Source organism: Watersipora subatra, chromosome 7 (genome assembly GCF_963576615.1).
Source record: "Watersipora subatra chromosome 7, tzWatSuba1.1, whole genome shotgun sequence".
Lineage (NCBI taxonomy): Eukaryota > Metazoa > Bryozoa > Gymnolaemata > Cheilostomatida > Watersiporidae > Watersipora > Watersipora subatra.
The window spans coordinates 49,357,194-49,375,956 of record NC_088714.1 but is presented as its reverse complement, the minus strand read 5'-3'; the positions used below and the strand labels follow the sequence as shown (position 1 = coordinate 49,375,956).

Below are 18,763 nucleotides of genomic sequence, written 5' to 3'. Positions count from 1 at the left end.
ACAATCAGGACAGTACTACACAGTGTGGGTAAGGTTAGTCGGCTAGGTTATTAAGAACTAGATGAAATCATATTTGTTATAGACAGTGTTAAGCTTTATAAGAGGGTCAGTATGTGTAATCTCAAGAGTTCAAAACTTTCAAGTTAGAAACATTGGAAAACATTGAAATCAATGTTCAGAGGCTAAGCATGACACTAAACCACAAAAATGTTAATTTTAATGTCATGACCAGAGCTATATTGATTGCTAATTATGATTTTTGTAATGTGGGTCTACAGAAAAACGCTATCTTAAATAGTACTCCACCCTTTCCTATTATAATTAGTTAAAACAATATGATTTTTAAATTTCTTGTTGGCATGAGTAACAGTAACAAAATAACAAGAAAAGAGGGCGTTCAGCCAAAGACTAAGTCACAGTTGTTATCAAAATTATAGACCATATAATTAAACCCTGAAAATAAAATTGAGAAAAGAGTCACACTGTTTTATCTTGTCAGTACATACCTGCAACCAAAAGCAAGTCAGGCATCATAGCATCATTACGAAACACGGTTGCAGAATCTACAGAAAAAAAGACAATTGATGGTGAGCATGCATTCATGTTGACCAAGACCAGTTAGACAGTACATCACAAGTTATGGTGCGTTTACACTGGCCAGGACTGACTCCGATTAGGTGCCAATACCCTGACTCAGACCGGTACCTCAGACATTTCATGTATGGGTGCCGACACCGACTCCCCTTTACATTGCAACGATCGAACCATTTTTTTCGGTACCAACAGCCAATCACAGCGCTTCGCCGTTCTGACCTTCACCCAACCACGCAAAGACGAGTACACACAAAAATCAACGCGTTTGATGTGGAAAATTATATACTAGTACTACAATATTACTACTGCTCCTACTACTACCGCTAGAAGCAACTACTGAATGCCGAATGGAATCTTCTGATGACGATTAGATTTTGTTGATGGCAGGATCAGCTGCGGGAGCTCTGACAGTCTGTATTATTTGTAATTATATGTTTGTATATATTTTATGTCTATAAATATTTTATTATATGTGTTTTCCCTTTTATTATAGCCTTGTTACTCGTTAGGCTATCAATTGTCGTCGTTTATGTTGTCATATCAACGTACTAGCGGGCCTAATTATTGGCCATTTAAACATTGTTACCTGGTGTTCCTACTCGGTTCCGTTAGCCGGAACGGGCAATTTTATTGTATATAAGGGCGCAACGCTCACTTAGTAGACAGAGCGAATGGCCATACGCTCCTCGGCTAGTAAATTTCCTTCGCTAATAAAACCTTGAATAAAATCACACTCAATTTATTTCTGTATGAAATAATTTAGATCGTGCCAAGTAAGGGCCGGCAAATTCCTTTAAAGTAGTACATGTAGTAGAACTAGTAGTAGTACTAGTAGTAGTCATACAACTGGCTATTCACTTTTAATTAATTTAAATAAAAGCTCATTATCAGAAAGAGCACTAGGGACAGTTTAATGACAGTCTCCTAGCCTCTCATTGAACCTAGCCCTTTCGTTTCATAAACTTAGAACTGCCATTAAAGCTTAGGCTCATTTAATCAGAGGCTCCTAGCTTATGATTGGCTGATGAGCTGCTGGGATTCACCGACACCGACTTTCAAATCAGCACCAACACCGATCTCTCTGCTCACACCTACCGATGCCAACACCGACTCATCAAATTGGTCTGTGCTCGACAAAATGGGTAACAAAGTTGGCCATTGTACACGCACCATTAGACAAAGAAGCATGAGTAATGCATGTAACAAGTGCCAGCGAGGTGTTGACAGTGGCCGATGGGATTAGCCTGAACTAAACAACCACCAGCCATGCTATTACATAATGCCATACCCTCAGCTATATACAAATGGATGGTTAAATAATGCTAGCTACTAGATTATGACCTTCAGTTCTTGAACTGGGTAATGTCTGACTCTGAAAGCTAAAGCTCACAAGAGACAAAAAGTGTCCTGCAGCACACTGGAAAACTATAAAGCAAATTTTAGTCATTGATTTTGCTAATTCTACACACAAATTTGTTGCTAACTAGCATATTAATGTGTATACAGAGAGCTTAATTATTTTGCATGTATCTGTATCATGGTTGATTAGCCAATCAAAAAAATGTTCAAAAGCTAAGCTTATGGCAAAATAGTCATTTTCTCTTAAGTAATATCTGCAACTGGGAATATTAATAATATCATTCAATAATATAAACATCCATGGTAAAAGATTTTTTTCATGTCATGCGTATCTAATATCCTTCACAAAGCCTTGTTAGCAAAGCTGATGCTACATGTAGTTCTAGCATTATACAATGTTGCTCATTTTACATCCATTTTTCGTCCTAAATTTCTATACTGAAAAATGAAGTACTGCTAACTTTTGCCTTGCAATGGAAGCTTTGATAAGCATATGGTACGGAAATATTTTTTGTATGAATATTACAATATAAATTATATACCATTTCACTATTCAGTTCTTAAACATCCTTCTGTAAACCATATTATTGAAACAGTTGCTGTACATTTTTGAATCCCTTGAAATCTTTAAAAAGTTGAAAAACTTATCATTCGCGACCTTGAAGCTTTAATGTAAAGCATGCATCTAGCAACCAGTTAGCAAGACAACATTTTTCTGTAATCCATATCTACGGAAACATTACCAAGGATAGCGACTCTCAATTCTTGCAAATCACTTGACATTTCTACAGTTATCTTCAGCTTTTAAAACTACATATGTTGTCTTGGCCTGCGCGGTCAGGTGGGTTTTTGTACCTGCATATTTTTTGCTCCCTATAACTTTATATCTAAGCATTCATAACAGCCTTTCTCTTCTTTGATTTTCTGCTTTTCAGTTGTTATACGACTAACACATATATAAAGTCAGAATGACTGCGTTAAAAACATGAATATGAAATAAATGTTAGGCTACAATCATTCAGGCTTCTAATAAAAGTCCTAATTTTTTGTTACTTTGGATGAGTGACAACCATAAATTCTTTAGTTCAATGTAATCTCCAAAGTACATGGTAAGCCAGAGCTAAAGCATAAGCACACATACCTGCTACCTCCACTATCTGTCCTATTTCTTAAATAGAGTTTTAGCCTATCCTTGTTCGTCTAAATCAGAAACTAAAGCTAAAAGCCTGACTGTAACAAGATGGAATGAGTTAGATTTACAGCCTTACTTAGGCCTGGTTCGAACCAATATGGCATATAAGACCCGTGTGACAGAGTACCTGTTATGCAAGCGATCGCTCATGGACTACAAGCTCAGAGTGCGCGACTATTATGTCCTACAGAAAGAAATGTCGTCATTTGCGCAATTAAATTAATTTGATGCCCATACGCAGCTACACAATTTGTTTTCTTTCCAGCTGTTGGATACATAATGAGTCGAGATTACGCAGCTGTCCCCAGGTCTGAACCCGGCCTCACCTTAGCATGCGCAGACAAAGGAGTGCCACACTGATAATTTCAAGATAAGATAAACTTCACTACAGGATTTGTAAATTTTTGATGGTTTTAATTTATACGCTACCACGTGCACAATAATATATATATATATATATATATATATATATACAATATATCATTATATTTTTAAAACAATAACTGCAAGAGACTTGCCAAATCATTAGTTCAAAAGGCAATGATGAAAGCGGGGATGAATTTGAGCACAAATTTAAAAAACAATATTTGCATAGTGCATAAAATGCTTTAGAAAAAAATATATTTGAAGCATATAGGTGCCTTTTAATGCTTTTTAAATGCTTTCTGGAAGGCTCACCTATCTGGTATGTCTATGAAATTTATTTTAAGACTGCAGGGCTTTCTGCAATGCTTTAAAACAGTATACAGTTCACAAGCTATCGGCATGCTTAATCCATCATGGCTAACTGATTGTCAATGACAGTAGTTTAAAAACACTGCTACATTAGGCGGCAGTAAAAACTTTTGTTAAATCTTTTCTTTTTCAGTTTAATATATATGATATCTGAGTAAATACAAGATCTTTAAAATTTATTGAAAGCCTTTTACTAAAAGCATTGGAGTAAGTAAGAACGTCAAAGTTCAGAGTGACAGTGAAAAGGCATTGCCTTAATTAGTGTGTCTCTATCAAAGCCGGGCACTGCTACACTTTTGCTGTGTCATTTGCTGTTAATTTCTCTCATCCTTTGTCCAGCTGGAGACACTCCATAGGTATTACGTAATTACTCTCGCATTGAGGGTCTGCTGCGCCAAATTGGACATTCACTGATCCCCATAGCTCGTTGCTCTGGCAGTGATTATTTCTAATCACAATTATTCTAAACATAGATGTTTGGATTCATCAAATTGAAAAACATTTAAAATCCCTAATTGGAAATTATGCAACTCCTATTAAAACATACATGATAATAATTGAAAACTACCGTATGATGGAACAATCTTCTGCCAACACAATCTGTTTGAACTATTATAGCAATAACAAGTAACAGTTATTAGCGGAGAACATTGGCTAAGAGAACATTTCAGGGGTTGATGTAGATCTGGCCATCCATAGGAGCTTATTTGAGAATTGAACAATGAACCACAGTTTGAATGCCAGGAGTTCTAATTGAACAGGCAACGGCTGTCTAAAAAGATAATGAAACTTATGAAAGGTTGGGAAGTTAAAAAGGAGCCTAGCTTAATCATTCTCCAAGTTTGTGATGACAGCTCACACCTAAAAAACAGAAGAACATTGTTTGGTTTAATCCAAACTTGTAAATACTAATGATTGGATCCGATAAGCGCCCCTAGCCCATATAGGTTGCTGTTTTTTAGGTTTGGCTAACAGCTGAAGCCAAATAAGTAACTAATGTATTATTATTATTGCACCAGAAAATTTGGCCAATATCTTATTATTGGGTTATATAACATCTATAATAGATGTTATATAACTCAATTATAAGATATTGGCCAAATTTTATGGCAAAAATTTCATTAAGAGTTGAAAAACATGTTTTCTTGAGTTGTTTGTGATAGATAGCCAAGCTACTTAATTGCAACGCAAATAAATGGCATTTTGTGCATTTCAAAAGCATAGTAGCAAGAGCTAATGCTTTCACTTCTACATATACAGTTAGGTAGTTGGTATAATGAATCAATTTGGGAGTGGCTACCGGTTTCTGTCTAGATTGCGTAATAGCAAATGTGCTGAGGTTCTACCGTTCTGCTATGTCATACTCTGAACGTTTGCTGAGCCCTATAGTTTGTTGTTGATCTGTATTTCATTTTCATAACAATAATTTTATGAACCTATAAATCTGGAATATTTGATATAAAAAAATTTCATAAAAGGCTTTTATAAATAGACTTGGAAACAATATTTCAGTTTGTTTTTATAACTTTTTTGTGCATTGATAAAGCAATGTAAAGTACAATCACTACAAAGCTAAAACAATCCTCCTCAATATTTCTTACTCTTACAAAAATATTACTTTCACTACCATCACAGTCAGTGCTGCTATTTTTTGTCGGTTTAATGAAAAAAAAAGTAAATCTGAATTAGCTATAATATCATCAACATAAGTAATTATCTGTTGTCTAATGTAAGTTATGTATCTTGGTCTACTAAAATTCACTAAATGCCTCTCATCTTCAGCTCTGTTGTGATACTCTCCTTTACTGTTAAAGCATACGTAGCTCACTGACTCCAGCAAAACAATGCTACTAGCATAACTCATCATAGACAAAAACAGATACAAAAACCACAGCATAATTGCTTTATAATAGCATACCATAACATACCTTAGGCAAGACTAACTAATGACGAAAAACATCATGAATACTTTAACAGATGATTGAATGTGAGCCAGTGCTAAAACTAATATTAATGACATATTTAATGACAGACTTAATCCTACTCTGCTTATGATAGGTAATCCAATTCACACGTATCTTGGAAGGTTCTTACATAAAACTTACACAATAATGTTGGTTTTTTCGGTTGGAAATTTCCAAACAAAAATTTAAAATTACCTTGTGATTCAATGCTAATTTTATACAACAAATTTTGGACAATATTGTCAATACCATAAAAGTCCTAAATATCATTGGTTATGTTGTCAACGGATAATAAAATCAGGCTACTACGCAATTACTGGGAAGTTCGCGAAAATGCGCAGTCGACCATATATTTCACATAAATGAGCATACGGCAGTGAAAGCGTATACGACACTGTATATTGTTAGTCATATGTATATTTAGTGATCGAATCTTAGGAAAACCAGAAACATGAGTGTACCAGGACCTTTGAAATTGAAAATTGAAAATTGAAATCCATTGAAAACTACCAACTAAAAATGTATAATGGTAAAAATTAGATTTAAAAAAAACAAAACACCAAAGGTAATATCAATTAGCTACCTATAGGAAGTGCAACTTTGGCTTTTCCAATCGTTGAAAGAATATACAGTAGGCCTACATTACGAGCTCCTGCAGCATAAATAATATTTTCCAGTGAAGTTTACAATATATTGATTGTACAATATAAGAACAGTAAAATACATGTGAATTGCACAACCCATTCAAAGACCTTTCCAAACTGACCTTTCGGGCATACAAAGAGGAAAAACTTGACGTAATTTTTTTTAAATATGTTGGGTGTACTGTAACTGCAGTAATATTAGGGTGCATTGACAACTTTTCTCTGTTTTTGATCAACCTCATTTGTTTTTTACCATTTTTCAGTACTTCCACAATAACTTGGGAAGCGTACATCTTTGACGTTCATTTACAACGATTTACAAATTTTTCTAAACAGCAATGTATAATCTGCAAAGGAAAACTAATAACAAATATTTTATGTCTACAAGGAAACAAAACAACAAAATATTTTACAAAAGCTGTTCTGCCTGCTCATCACCTATCTGTATTCAGAGGTCAAGGTTAGGAAAAAATAGAACTAGTGATGATACTCCCACTCGTTACATTCACATTGGTGGACTTACGCTGTAACACCTGCGCCAATCAATCGCCTTCATATTTATGAACATTGCACAATTACCCTATTCTCTGTTTTGTCGGTACATCTGGCAATCTGTCACAACCAACTAGATTGCTACAAAAATTATATACATAATATGTATAATGCTATATTCACATAGTCTTTTCTCTTACATGTGAAGTAATCAATATAAACTAACGTTTAAATCAAAGTTGAGAACTTACTCGACTTAGCATGTAATATGGAATTTTTTTGGTAGTCGGAAGCAAAAACTTTACAGAAATGTATGTCATCTAGACTTTAGTTCTAAGAGGTATAGGCCTATGTTATAAGAGCGTTTACTGTATATGGTAAGAGTGATGGGAGTGATAAGAATGGCTTAGCCTTGTGGTTAGTCACTCTTGTTAGTAGACTTGCGGTCTGAATGTCATGAGTCCAATATACTGCAAGGCGATTTTCTCATTGCTAAAGCTTTATCGCTATAATTTGGTGAATGAATGACAGACAGATAAACATTGAGATTCGTGTATATATATATATATATATATATATATATATATATATATATATATATATATATATATATATATGGGAAGCGTATACTTATATATATATATATATGGGTACGCTTCCCAAGTATATATATATATACTTGGGAAGCGTACATCTTTGACGTTCATTTACAACGATTTACAAATTTTTCTAAACAGCAATGTATAATCTGCAAAGGAAAACTAATAACAAATATTTTATGTCTACAAGGAAACAAAACAACAAAATATTTTACAAAAGCTGTTCTGCCTGCTCATCACCTATCTGTATTCAGAGGTCAAGGTTAGGAAAAAATAGAACTAGTGATGATACTCCCACTCGTTACATTCACATTGGTGGACTTACGCTGTAACACCTGCGCCAATCAATCGCCTTCATATTTATGAACATTGCACAATTATATATATATATATAATAATAACACAACACAACTACAACTATAATATATATATATAATACAACTATATAATACAACTATATATATATATATATATATCTGGATTTAACCCTGCATTTATTTATTCTAGCTTGTTCAAACTGCCATTGTGTTATCTTAAAAATTCTAGCAGCAAGGCCAAACGGCCAACATAAATAATATACAAGCTAGGGCCCAGACAGTTCTATTTTCCAAACAGCTTTCTGTAAACTGCTTCATCTGATTTGCTCTAAGGTCAGCATATAGCATGCATGCATATACCGTAACAAAAATAGGTATTTTTAATGTTTTATGTTTGAATGTACATGTTGGTTCTAGTAAGTGTTACAGAGCAGGCTTTATTATTCACATGTGTGTATTCTTTAACTAGCTCTGCTTTACAAACCTGGCCCTTCAGGCTGAGAGCCACATAATGCGTATATAACGAGTATGTGATAATATTGCAAAATACTAGATAAGCAGCTGTAATAACATTGGCCTTGCTTTGACTGCAGCAGCCGTAAATAACATCTCTGTCACATCTAGAAATACTGTGACGATTAATGTTAGTCTTGCTTCATAAATAGGTGTATTTATAGGCCCGCAGGATAAACCCGGCAATCAGCTGAAACTTGACCACTCCGACCCATATTTCTCAGTCCATTGGTCACCGGCACCTAAATTAGGCAGGGCTAAGAATAAAGGGAGTAACAGACAGAAATTCGTGCCTGTCCCAGCAACTATAGGCAATGAATTGGTACACCACAATTAGCTCTAAAGGTTAGCTCTGAGGTTGATTAGGTAACATTGTTTTATGGACTGGCTTGATGATCTGGCCAAATACAGAGCTAAATGCAAGCTGATGATACTAATTAATCTTGGCTTCACTCACATTTTCATTGCTACATCATCCAATATGACTAATGTTGAAGTATAATCAAAATAACTATATTATAGCATTTGTAGACTCCTTCCCTCCTGATACATGGAGTTTTTAAAGAAGGTGCAAACCAACGGTGAAGGCTTCAACATCGCTTCAAAATCTTATAAATCGCACCGTCAAATACTTCAAAACCACTCCTGTCTCTTAAATAACCCATCTAAGAACTGTGGTAACTGAAGGCCAAAACTTCATGCTGGTTGCTTTCATGACACCAAGGCCAACCTTGCGGGTTCTCAAAAAGGGCACCTGGCTCCATAGATGTTAATTAATATTGAGGTCAAGCCTTTTTACTTTGTGGCTGCTACATGCCAACAGACAGCGTGTGTAATAAGAAAATTGTGATAATAATTGAATTTTCGCATCTAGTTGCGTTTTTTCAACAATTCATCTCAACAACTATTAGACATGGTCATGATAAAAAACACTCTAAAATAATTTGAGTTATGACATACTAAACTTTGAAGTATAAAGAATTTATTGTATTATAAACATTTCCAAGTTTTCCTAATATTTTTCAGATATATGGTAAAAGTAAGAATCTTTTTGTCCCCTTGTTAATAGATGTTTGTGTGCATCCCTGTTGCTATCTTCGTTCAAATATCATTCATGGACAAATTAAAAGTATGTTGGAAACTCATTACATAAAAATGTGACTGTAAAAATCAACCATTTCAGTTAAGCACACATGTTTTGGCTTTATTTTAAAAATTGGAGTTTTGCAAAAATATATTTGGCATATAATTTACCAAGTTTAACTAAAAAACATCATAATCTCAGATTTTGATGATTTTTTTAATATGTTGTTGCCCATATTGAAAAGCGCTTATATCCCAAATTTTGATATTCTAGGGTCATTGGTTCAGGTGCTAAGAAGATTTCAACATTGACCATTTGTAGCCCGAGTTTGAGGGCATAGCACATCTACATGTAGCTGAATTTAGACTCATATGATCTGAAGAATATACAAGTTAAATATCTAGATTTTTGTGTATACACAAAGTTTCTATATTTACACAAACAAATAGGTTTGAAATTTTTTGGATAAATAATGGGGGAGATAGCTTAAACCAAAAAGGAACGAAAATGCTATTTTAGCGACTATTCAAAAACAATTATCCCTCCTATCATAGAATTTGCCTTTGTTTCTGTTATTATTTCTGAATTTCTCCATGCCTCAGCTATCCAAAACTAGTCTCATCTTCTCTGTAGATGTATCAGGTCAGCGTCTGGAATCCATACAAGAATAAGGTCTTTGTCGAATTACTGCAAAAGGAGAGGTCAAGGTCAACCTGCGGTTTCAACAGTCGCACATTTTTCTCATGTTTTACACCAATTAGCATATGCAGATTTCATTAAAACTATCAAAAGTTTGTGTTTCAGCCTGTAAAATGCTGAAAATTGAGTTACAAATGCCCTCCAAACTCCTTTAAAACTTGCCTCAATCAAATGAGGTTATCCCCCTTGTCAAGCTTTAACTTGGCTGATTATTAGAATATTATCCTATTAAGTTCAAATATGCCGTGTAATTTTGATTTGTGATTGTGATAGTAATGAGCCTAAAATATTTTCTTAACTTACATTCCTCAATGTTATCAATTGTTGTAGCTTCAAATGCATATGCTTTGCCTGAGTTGGTGGTAGATGGCGGCGCCACAGCTAATAGAACATGCTCTTGTGGTACCCATCAGATGTCATCTTGCTGTGGCCATGTGAAATTGTTTGTTGAGCCTTTGCACATGAATCTCACATTAACACAAACGTTCTCTCGATCATAGCCAATTGCCATCCTCATATACCATCGACCATCATATATACAGGCCAGATATTGTCCAGGTTGAGGTGTTAAGGTATTGCTGGTAACATGTGAGTCATCAGTCTTCCCAACTTTGTATTCTTGTAGCATACATTTTTCATCAACCAGTGGTGAAAGTTTGCAAACCTCAATGGCTGTTCTACTGAGCGGCTTGAAACAGTGCTGGTTCTGAAAACCAATGACTCGTTGTGCTGCCTTGAACCTTGGTTTTTAATTCGCTGCTTGTTCTGCGACTTCTTCAGTGAGTACATAAAACACCTCCACCCCAGCAATGTTTTCTCTAGCATACTTGCACAGTGGTTTAGCACTGAGCAGTCTTTCTTTTCCTGACTTAACTAACTGCTTGGAGTGACGGGTGGCCAGTCTCTTGACCACCCCACGAATCCCATCTCACGGACCTTTTTCATGTGAGATGGCAAAGAAGCTCCAAGATGCTGTAAGATTGAAATCAAGCTCATGGTAACATAAGTTGGCAAAGTTCTTGTAATTCTCGATTGGGCGCCAGATCCATCACTGAAATAATTCACATGAGTCACTTGAGGTAGGTTTTTTTAATGAATCTGATGAGCGTTCTCTGGAATGTATGTATACAATCTTAAATGCGTTATCTGGATTGTATGCTTTGGATTGTAATCTAAAAGTGCTGCAAAAATTGTTTGCGAAGTATTGGGTCACATAATCAGATTACGACTTGCCGATTAGACCAAACCAAAAGAAAACGGTAAAGTAGCAAGCATCTATATTTGATACGGTGTCTTCGGTAAAACCCGAAGTGTTTGTCATAAACCAGTTCTACGATAAGTTTTATATTGAGCTTTTTATTGGCCTTTCAATTCACATGAGAACATCACGTGACAAGACAATAACCAAATATCATGTCTACGTCCAAGAAACAAAGAGATTCGAATCTACGGCAGCTTTTCGTTTTTGAGCTTTTAAGAGCTTGTAATTACATTTTCACACATTTGGCACCTACACCACAACAGAGTAAGACATGGTGAATCTTTTGATACCAAATAACTGTAATGTGAATTTTGTTGCAGGTCAACCTTTAAGTCAGGAAAAGAAAGACTGCTCAGTACTGAGCAACTGTACAAGTATGCTAGGGAAAACATTGCTGGGGTGGAGGTGTTTTATGTACCCACTGATGAAGCCGCAGATTAAGCAGCGATTTTGGAACCAAGGTTCAAATCAACACAACGAGTCATTGGTTGTCGGGAACAACACTGGTTCAAGCCACTCAGTAGGAAAGCCATTGAAGTTTGAAAACTTTCACCACTTGTTGAAAAAAATGTATGCTACAAATATATAAAGTTGAGAAGACTGATGACTCACATGTTACCAGCAATACCTTAACACCTCAACCTGGACAATATCTGGCCTGTATATTTGATGGTCGGTAGTATATGGGGATGGCAATTGGCTATGATCAAGAGAACAATGATGTTAATGTGAGATTCATGTGCAAAGGCTCAACAAACAATTTCACATGATCAAAGCGAGAAGACATCTGCTGGGTACCACAAGAGCGGTTTTTTATTAGCAGTGGTGCCACCACCTACGACCAACTCAGGCAAAACATATGCATTTGAAGCTACAACAATTGATAACATTTAGGAATATATGTTAATAAAATAATTCAAGCTTCATTACTATCACAATCACAAACCAAAAGAAAACAGAAAATTTGATAATGAAAGGATAATAATCAGCCAAGTTAAAGCGTGACAAGCGGGATCATCTCATTTAAAAAGGTGTTTGGAGGCCATTTGAAACTCAATTTTAAGCGGTTTACAGTATGAAACACAAACTTTAGATGGTTTTAATAAAATCTGCATATGTGAATTGGTGTAAACATAAGAAAAATGTGTGACTTTGTTGAAACCACAAGTTGACCTGGACCTCTACTATTGCAGTATTTCGACTAAGAAGTTAATCTTGCAGGCTTATGGCTTCTATACGCAGACCCGATGCATCTACAGAGAAGACGAGACTAGTGTTGGATAGCTGAGGCTTGGAGAAATTCAGAAATAATAACAGAAACAAAGGCAAATTATATGTTAGGAGCAATAATTGTTTTTGAATAGTCGCTAAAAAAGCATTTTTGGTCATTTTCGGTCGAAGTTATCTCCCACATTATTCTTCTGAAAATTTGCATTCGTTTGCTTGTGTAAATATACAAATTGTGTAAACACAAAAGAATCTATACCTCTCACTGGTATATTCTTGAATTTATAAGAGTCTAAAGTCAGCTAAATATGCTATGCCCTCAAACTCGGGCGAAAAATGGTTCAAGTTCCCCAAGTTTCATGATCAGATAACGACTAGATGATTAGACCAAGCCGAAACAAAACTGTAAAGTAGCGAGCATCTATATTTGATATGGGTTTCTCAATAAAACCCGAAGTGTTTGTCATAAACTAATGCTACGAGAACTTTTCTATTGAGCCTGGTATTGGCCTTCAATTTCACGTGAGAACATCAGTTGTCAAAACAATAACAAAAAATGCTGGACTAGCCTACGTCAGTAAAATAAATTGATTCCAACCGGCGGCGATTAACTGTTCGATTTAGAGCTTTTAAAAGCTTGCAATTACATTTACACATATTTTGCACCAACATCACAGCAGAGTAAGACATGGTCAATCTTTTGATACTATACACCTGTAATGTGAATTTATTTTGTGCAAGTCAACCTTTACAGCTTTTGATTAAAAGCTCTTAAATTAAAAATTAGATTAAAATTCTTGTTATATATGTTGGATGAAATGTGGTGTACTCTTGCATGTGTGACACAATAAAAAATTCACAGACGTCTAAAACCATCACTTTTTGTGAGATTTACAATGTAGCTCTCTGTTTCAAAGTTCAATGTATTACACGAGCTAATTATATTTATCAAAGTGTTTTCTTAAAAAGATTAAAATGTTGATATCATCGAAAATGTTGCAACTCTTACTCACTATTTATTGAGTAGGACGTACAACTAATATTGATGTCATTATTTGGCAAATACTTCCTATAAACCTTTTAAAACCAATATTTTGAAATTGTCCATTGCATAAAGTTTTAAAAATCGTTATGTAATCGTTGTATTTTCCTTCTTTTGACTTTCTGCATGTTGTTTTATGTGATTTGGCTGCAGGGATGTTTCAAAATTAAAATTGAGAATTTTTGATTGCATTGATAAAGTTCAGAAGAAAATGTTTACTCCAAAAAGATGTCAATCGTTGCACTTCCTGTTCTTCATCCAGTGATGTCATCGGCTATTGCAGCCAAGTTGCGGTGTTATGCATATTTATTGACGTACATATTATTTGTGTTTGCTTATGAGTGTTTAGATGCAAATTAGAATGTAAGCCTATTCTTAGATACACCGCTATAGCCAGTTTCAAATATTATAAAGATAGTTTGATTAGAATTAGCCCCACTGGTTTCCTTTAAATACTGTATGAACACGTGAGTATCCATTGATAACGTGACAGTATGTCTATTTTTATAAACAACTAGCATGACTATGGATGTAATTTTTGGAGAGGTCTGAGCACATTTTTTTTTGTGAGCATTGTAACTGGAATTGAGTTTTGCTAATTTTAATCTTAAAACATCCTGTCTGTCAGAACACCAAAAACAACCAACAAAATTTCAAATGATGGAAAAACTTCAATACTTTTTGACCAACTATTTTTGAATTTGACAGGAAAAGAGGCCGTTAAGACATCGAAGCAAATGAACTATGTATTAAAATTGAGACTAAAATGTCACCAGCATCTTAATTACTGTTTAAACCGTATAATAATTGCTGACATCTCCAGAAGCACAGCAAGCGTTATATTAAAGTGTAACAGACAGCAAGGAGAACCACACGTTTTTAAAAAGCTTGTGAAAAATCATGGCAGCTTTGACTATCCATCATCAGTGGCCTCTAAGCACAAGTTGTCTTATCCTGCATATATGCACAGCTACAAGCAAGGTGCCAGGATGATTGTATTGGTAGTTCATTAGTACAGCCTTTTCATTAGCCTGTTCTCCATCAAATACAAACTCCAAGCAGTTCTACTTGTAAATGTATGAGAGTGTAAACTGATCAGTTCTTTTAAATATTTTTTTACAAATGTTTGTTTGCATCTCCTTGCTGATTTTCTACCCATAGTACAAGATTGCTGGGACTGTTCTTGATCAGTGTGAAAACCTAATTTTCTCAGCTGTCGCTATCCTTGTGCTTTTCCTCTAGCTGTCTCTGGCAGTGATGTTTCATGAACGGGCTGAATTCTAAAAACTTTACCTCGGGAAATTATCAAAGCAGCAATTTATTTGTAAAAAATAATATTTTCGTTGCAAATTTTCAATATTTACCCAGTATGAAACCTTACCTATTACGCAACGTTTTTCCTAAAACTCCAACCATGGCTTAGAGCAGAAGGAGGCCCAGAATTCTTATTACAGAAAAACTGGTACCCTGTCAGTCTGGCAAGCTGAATTTGTAAAATTATTACACATAGGCTACGGGCCGAGCAGGCAAAACAGTTCTAAAAATGATGTTCCTTTGGCACCCCATTTTGGTGGCATTTTCTGCAGTGATTTAGACTAATTTTGGTATGGAGAGCTCAAAACTGAAGAGTTGCCGCAGCTGCCATTCCCACTTCTATGATAAATTTGATAAAAAGAATATATTAGGATTTATCTCCCCTGTAAATTAAATTATTTCCATAGAAGCGTCAGATTTGCAACTTTTTATCATAATTACTTTGCTGTAATTTAGGATGTCATTGGTGAAGTCGAAATTTATCTTCTATCTATTTTCGAACATTCCATATCGTACTATTGTTACACCCACATGTAAACTATATACATGTATATATGAATATGTACATACATGTATGTAAATAATTGTATGGTTTAATAGCTTTATTTTACAAAAACTATTCAAAACACTATAGTTATGTTTTATAACCTGACACAGATTAGTTATGTTTTATTACCTGACACAGATGAATAATAGAAAATAATAAGATACAAGATAAGTGCATTCACTGTTTGAGCTTTGACATGATTTGTGTAGCTCACATACATGACTCTCAAAAAATTAACTTAATAAACATTGACTAGTCACTGTCTAGAAAGCTGGAAAACACTTTTAAAGAGCCTGAATGGTCTGTTTCAAATAGTGTACGCTTCAAGTTGTCTGCAATCGCTACTAGATTCACAGAACATATGCCATCAGAGACAAATAACAGCAAAATTGAGCTTGTTATGAGAAAACACTGTGAGGTGAGTGAGTATTTCAGAAGTCGACCTTCAGCAGGTAATGAAAGGACTCTGGGAATCATTTAAGTTTCAAAGCGACTTTATTCTCTCTGTGAAACCTACACACGCAGACTCTATGGCCAAGGAGATAGCACCCAGGAAAATGGTACAGACTTCAACTGACTAACAGACCGGCTGTTTGTGTCTAGGTCTAAACCAGTCAGTCCCTCCCTTCAATCGCTGAAAACCATGTGTATTGTGTCAATTATGTAGCAGCTATACATACATGTATATGGAAAGGGTCAACAACACAACTTGCCAAAGCACAATTTCCTTCTTTACATCGGTGGATACTGGGTAAGGAAAATGATGAGTATGCAGTAAAGTGTCATACCAGAATTATCGCCCCACCTGAAATTCTACAAGCTGTTCTATGGGAGTGTCAAAATCCAGGTTCCGAGGGAACTGATGTGCCAGTATCATGGCAGAGCTGCCATACACAGAGCTTTACACATGCATGCACTGAAACAAAACTGTAGCAGGAGTAGCAGAAGATGCCGATAGTGAGGAAAAGAACTAAACATATTGAACAAATAGTTAGGATATGCGATATTTTGAAATATCCCAGCTCGTTTTGTAAGACTGCTGATATTAGCTGTTAATAATACCACTAATAATAATGCTAATAATAATCACCAATTATTATATTCTATGATTCATCAGTTTCAGGTTATAAAACATAATTAAAGAGGTTTTGAATTTTTTGTGTAAAATAAAGCTAATAAACCATACAACTATACACACATTTACATTTACATATACGTATATAGATGTATATAGTGTACATGTAGTTGTAACAATCGTAAGATATAGAAAGTTAGAAAGTAGATAGAAGATGAATTTTGACTTCACCAATGACACCCTAAATTGTAGCAAAATAAATATTATGAAAAGTTGCAAATCTGATGCTTCTATGGAAAGAATCTTATTTACAGGGGTGATAAATCCTAAAATAAAATTTTATCAAATTTCTTTCAGAATTGGGAATGACAGCTGTGGCAACTGTTCAGTTTTGAATTATCCATTCCAAAATTAGTCTGAATCACTGCAGAAATTGCCACTGAAAGGGTGTGCCAACGGAGATGCGAGAATAAACTGCCTTGGCCCACTGCCCAACATAGCTGCAAGGTGGTTAAGCTGAGCCGTTTTTAGTGTTAGTTGTTAGTGTGCACAGCTGCTCAGCCAAAGATTTGAGTTCAATTTCCCATGCAATGTTTTTCCTAACCTCTATATCTAGCTTTAGACATATGGACAGACACTGCTATTATTTATATTATTAGTGTCATTCTAAAAACTGTCTTCACAACCGGGAGGCTGGTAGGAGGTGAGCCAAGGCCTTAGCCTGATGATTTTGACTTTAACGAGTCATTTTACTGAATAGTCGTCCTTAAAATCTGACCAGCTCCTAGCAGCACTGTTTTCTGAGTTGTTTGAATGACTGTTGAGCACTGACCTCAATGAGATATGACACAAGCTTGCTGAATAATGTATCAACCACTCCAATCACTACATACATTATATTACTTTCGGTTGAAAATTCTACAGCCTTCGATGCTCAAATCTTGCACTTTGTACATCTCCTTTATATATTTCCTTATTCTTTTTACTCTGGCATCACATATGATGGTTATACAACTAATCTGACAATCTGTTGTTTCTTTTTTGATCAGTACTAAACCTTTCACTTTGTCATTCTCAGACACTGGCTCTACCCTATGGTTATACTATTATGCTGTGTGTGGTATGTTATGCTTCTTACAGATACTCCAGTAATCTGCTGAAGCCACTTGATCAAGTCAGAGGTTGTATTCAGTTTGTGCAATCTTTGAGCACTTGTTTACAATATGGCTGTTTCACCCTTTGTCTTACACAACCTGCACTTAGTTACCATTCCTGGAATTGGTTTGCAGTGCTTAGTCTTGCGCTGCTGTTATTAGACACCCTGCCTCTTTCTTAAGGCCTCTTTTTGTCATCCACTTTTGTGTCCCCTACTGTTTGATTGCTTGTTTTCATTTGTTATAGTTCATTCATCAGTCTTGGTGTTCATTATCTAGCATAGCACCTTCTAGTTTTTTTTTCTAAAATCTATCTTACATGTCTTATTCATTGTTAGTTATCCGTTTATTTAAAATATGTATATGTATGTAATATGTATTTTTTCAGACTGCGGCTTTCATACTTTACAATTATCATTGTATTGTTATTACTAGTACCCATGGCAGTCCGCTGTACTTTGAGGGATGGTCATGTGTGTTGATAAAGTGCAGAGAATAATTACATCCACAATTATTCTACCCTTAAAGAAGACAGCTCATTATTGCAAGTGTTAGGGTAGTCGACTTTTAAGCTGTATGCCACCAGTAGCCAAACCAATAAAAATAGTTTTTTAAATCTCTGCCCCTAGCTTCAGAGGCACAGACAAAATTGTTGCGTACTATAGAAATTATAGACTACTGTCTGCTCTGTTTGATGTTTGCCTATAAATAACCGGTAAAAAAGGAAAGCCTGAACCTGTTCTTCATTATATGAAGTAATTCGCTTAACCACTCTCCGCTTGGTGAGGTAGCATTTTATTGACAAACAGCAATGTTTTATTCAATACAAATATACAAATATAAAGTGCTAGTAGAAGCAAAAAAATGTTCTTTGTAACTATTGATGCATTGTTGTAATGATAGCCAATGAACTAAGATAAAATAACTGAATTTTTGCTGCCTTCATCAGAA

The 18,763-nt window shown here is 35.1% G+C and overlaps 1 protein-coding gene and 1 long non-coding RNA gene across 3 annotated transcripts in view; one reads left to right on the top strand and one right to left on the bottom strand.

Annotated features, from left to right (window-relative positions):
- LOC137400049 (uncharacterized) overlaps window positions 1-575 on the bottom strand; it is a 34,574-nt gene extending 33,999 nt beyond the window's left edge. For both annotated transcript variants that reach the window (XR_010979207.1, XR_010979208.1), the window contains exon 1: window positions 507-575. This is a non-coding gene — a long non-coding RNA (uncharacterized lncRNA). The remainder of the gene's footprint in view (window positions 1-506) is intronic.
- LOC137400858 (uncharacterized) overlaps window positions 1-18,763 on the top strand; it is a 259,198-nt gene that overhangs the window by 129,099 nt on the left and 111,336 nt on the right. The window lies entirely within an intron of this gene.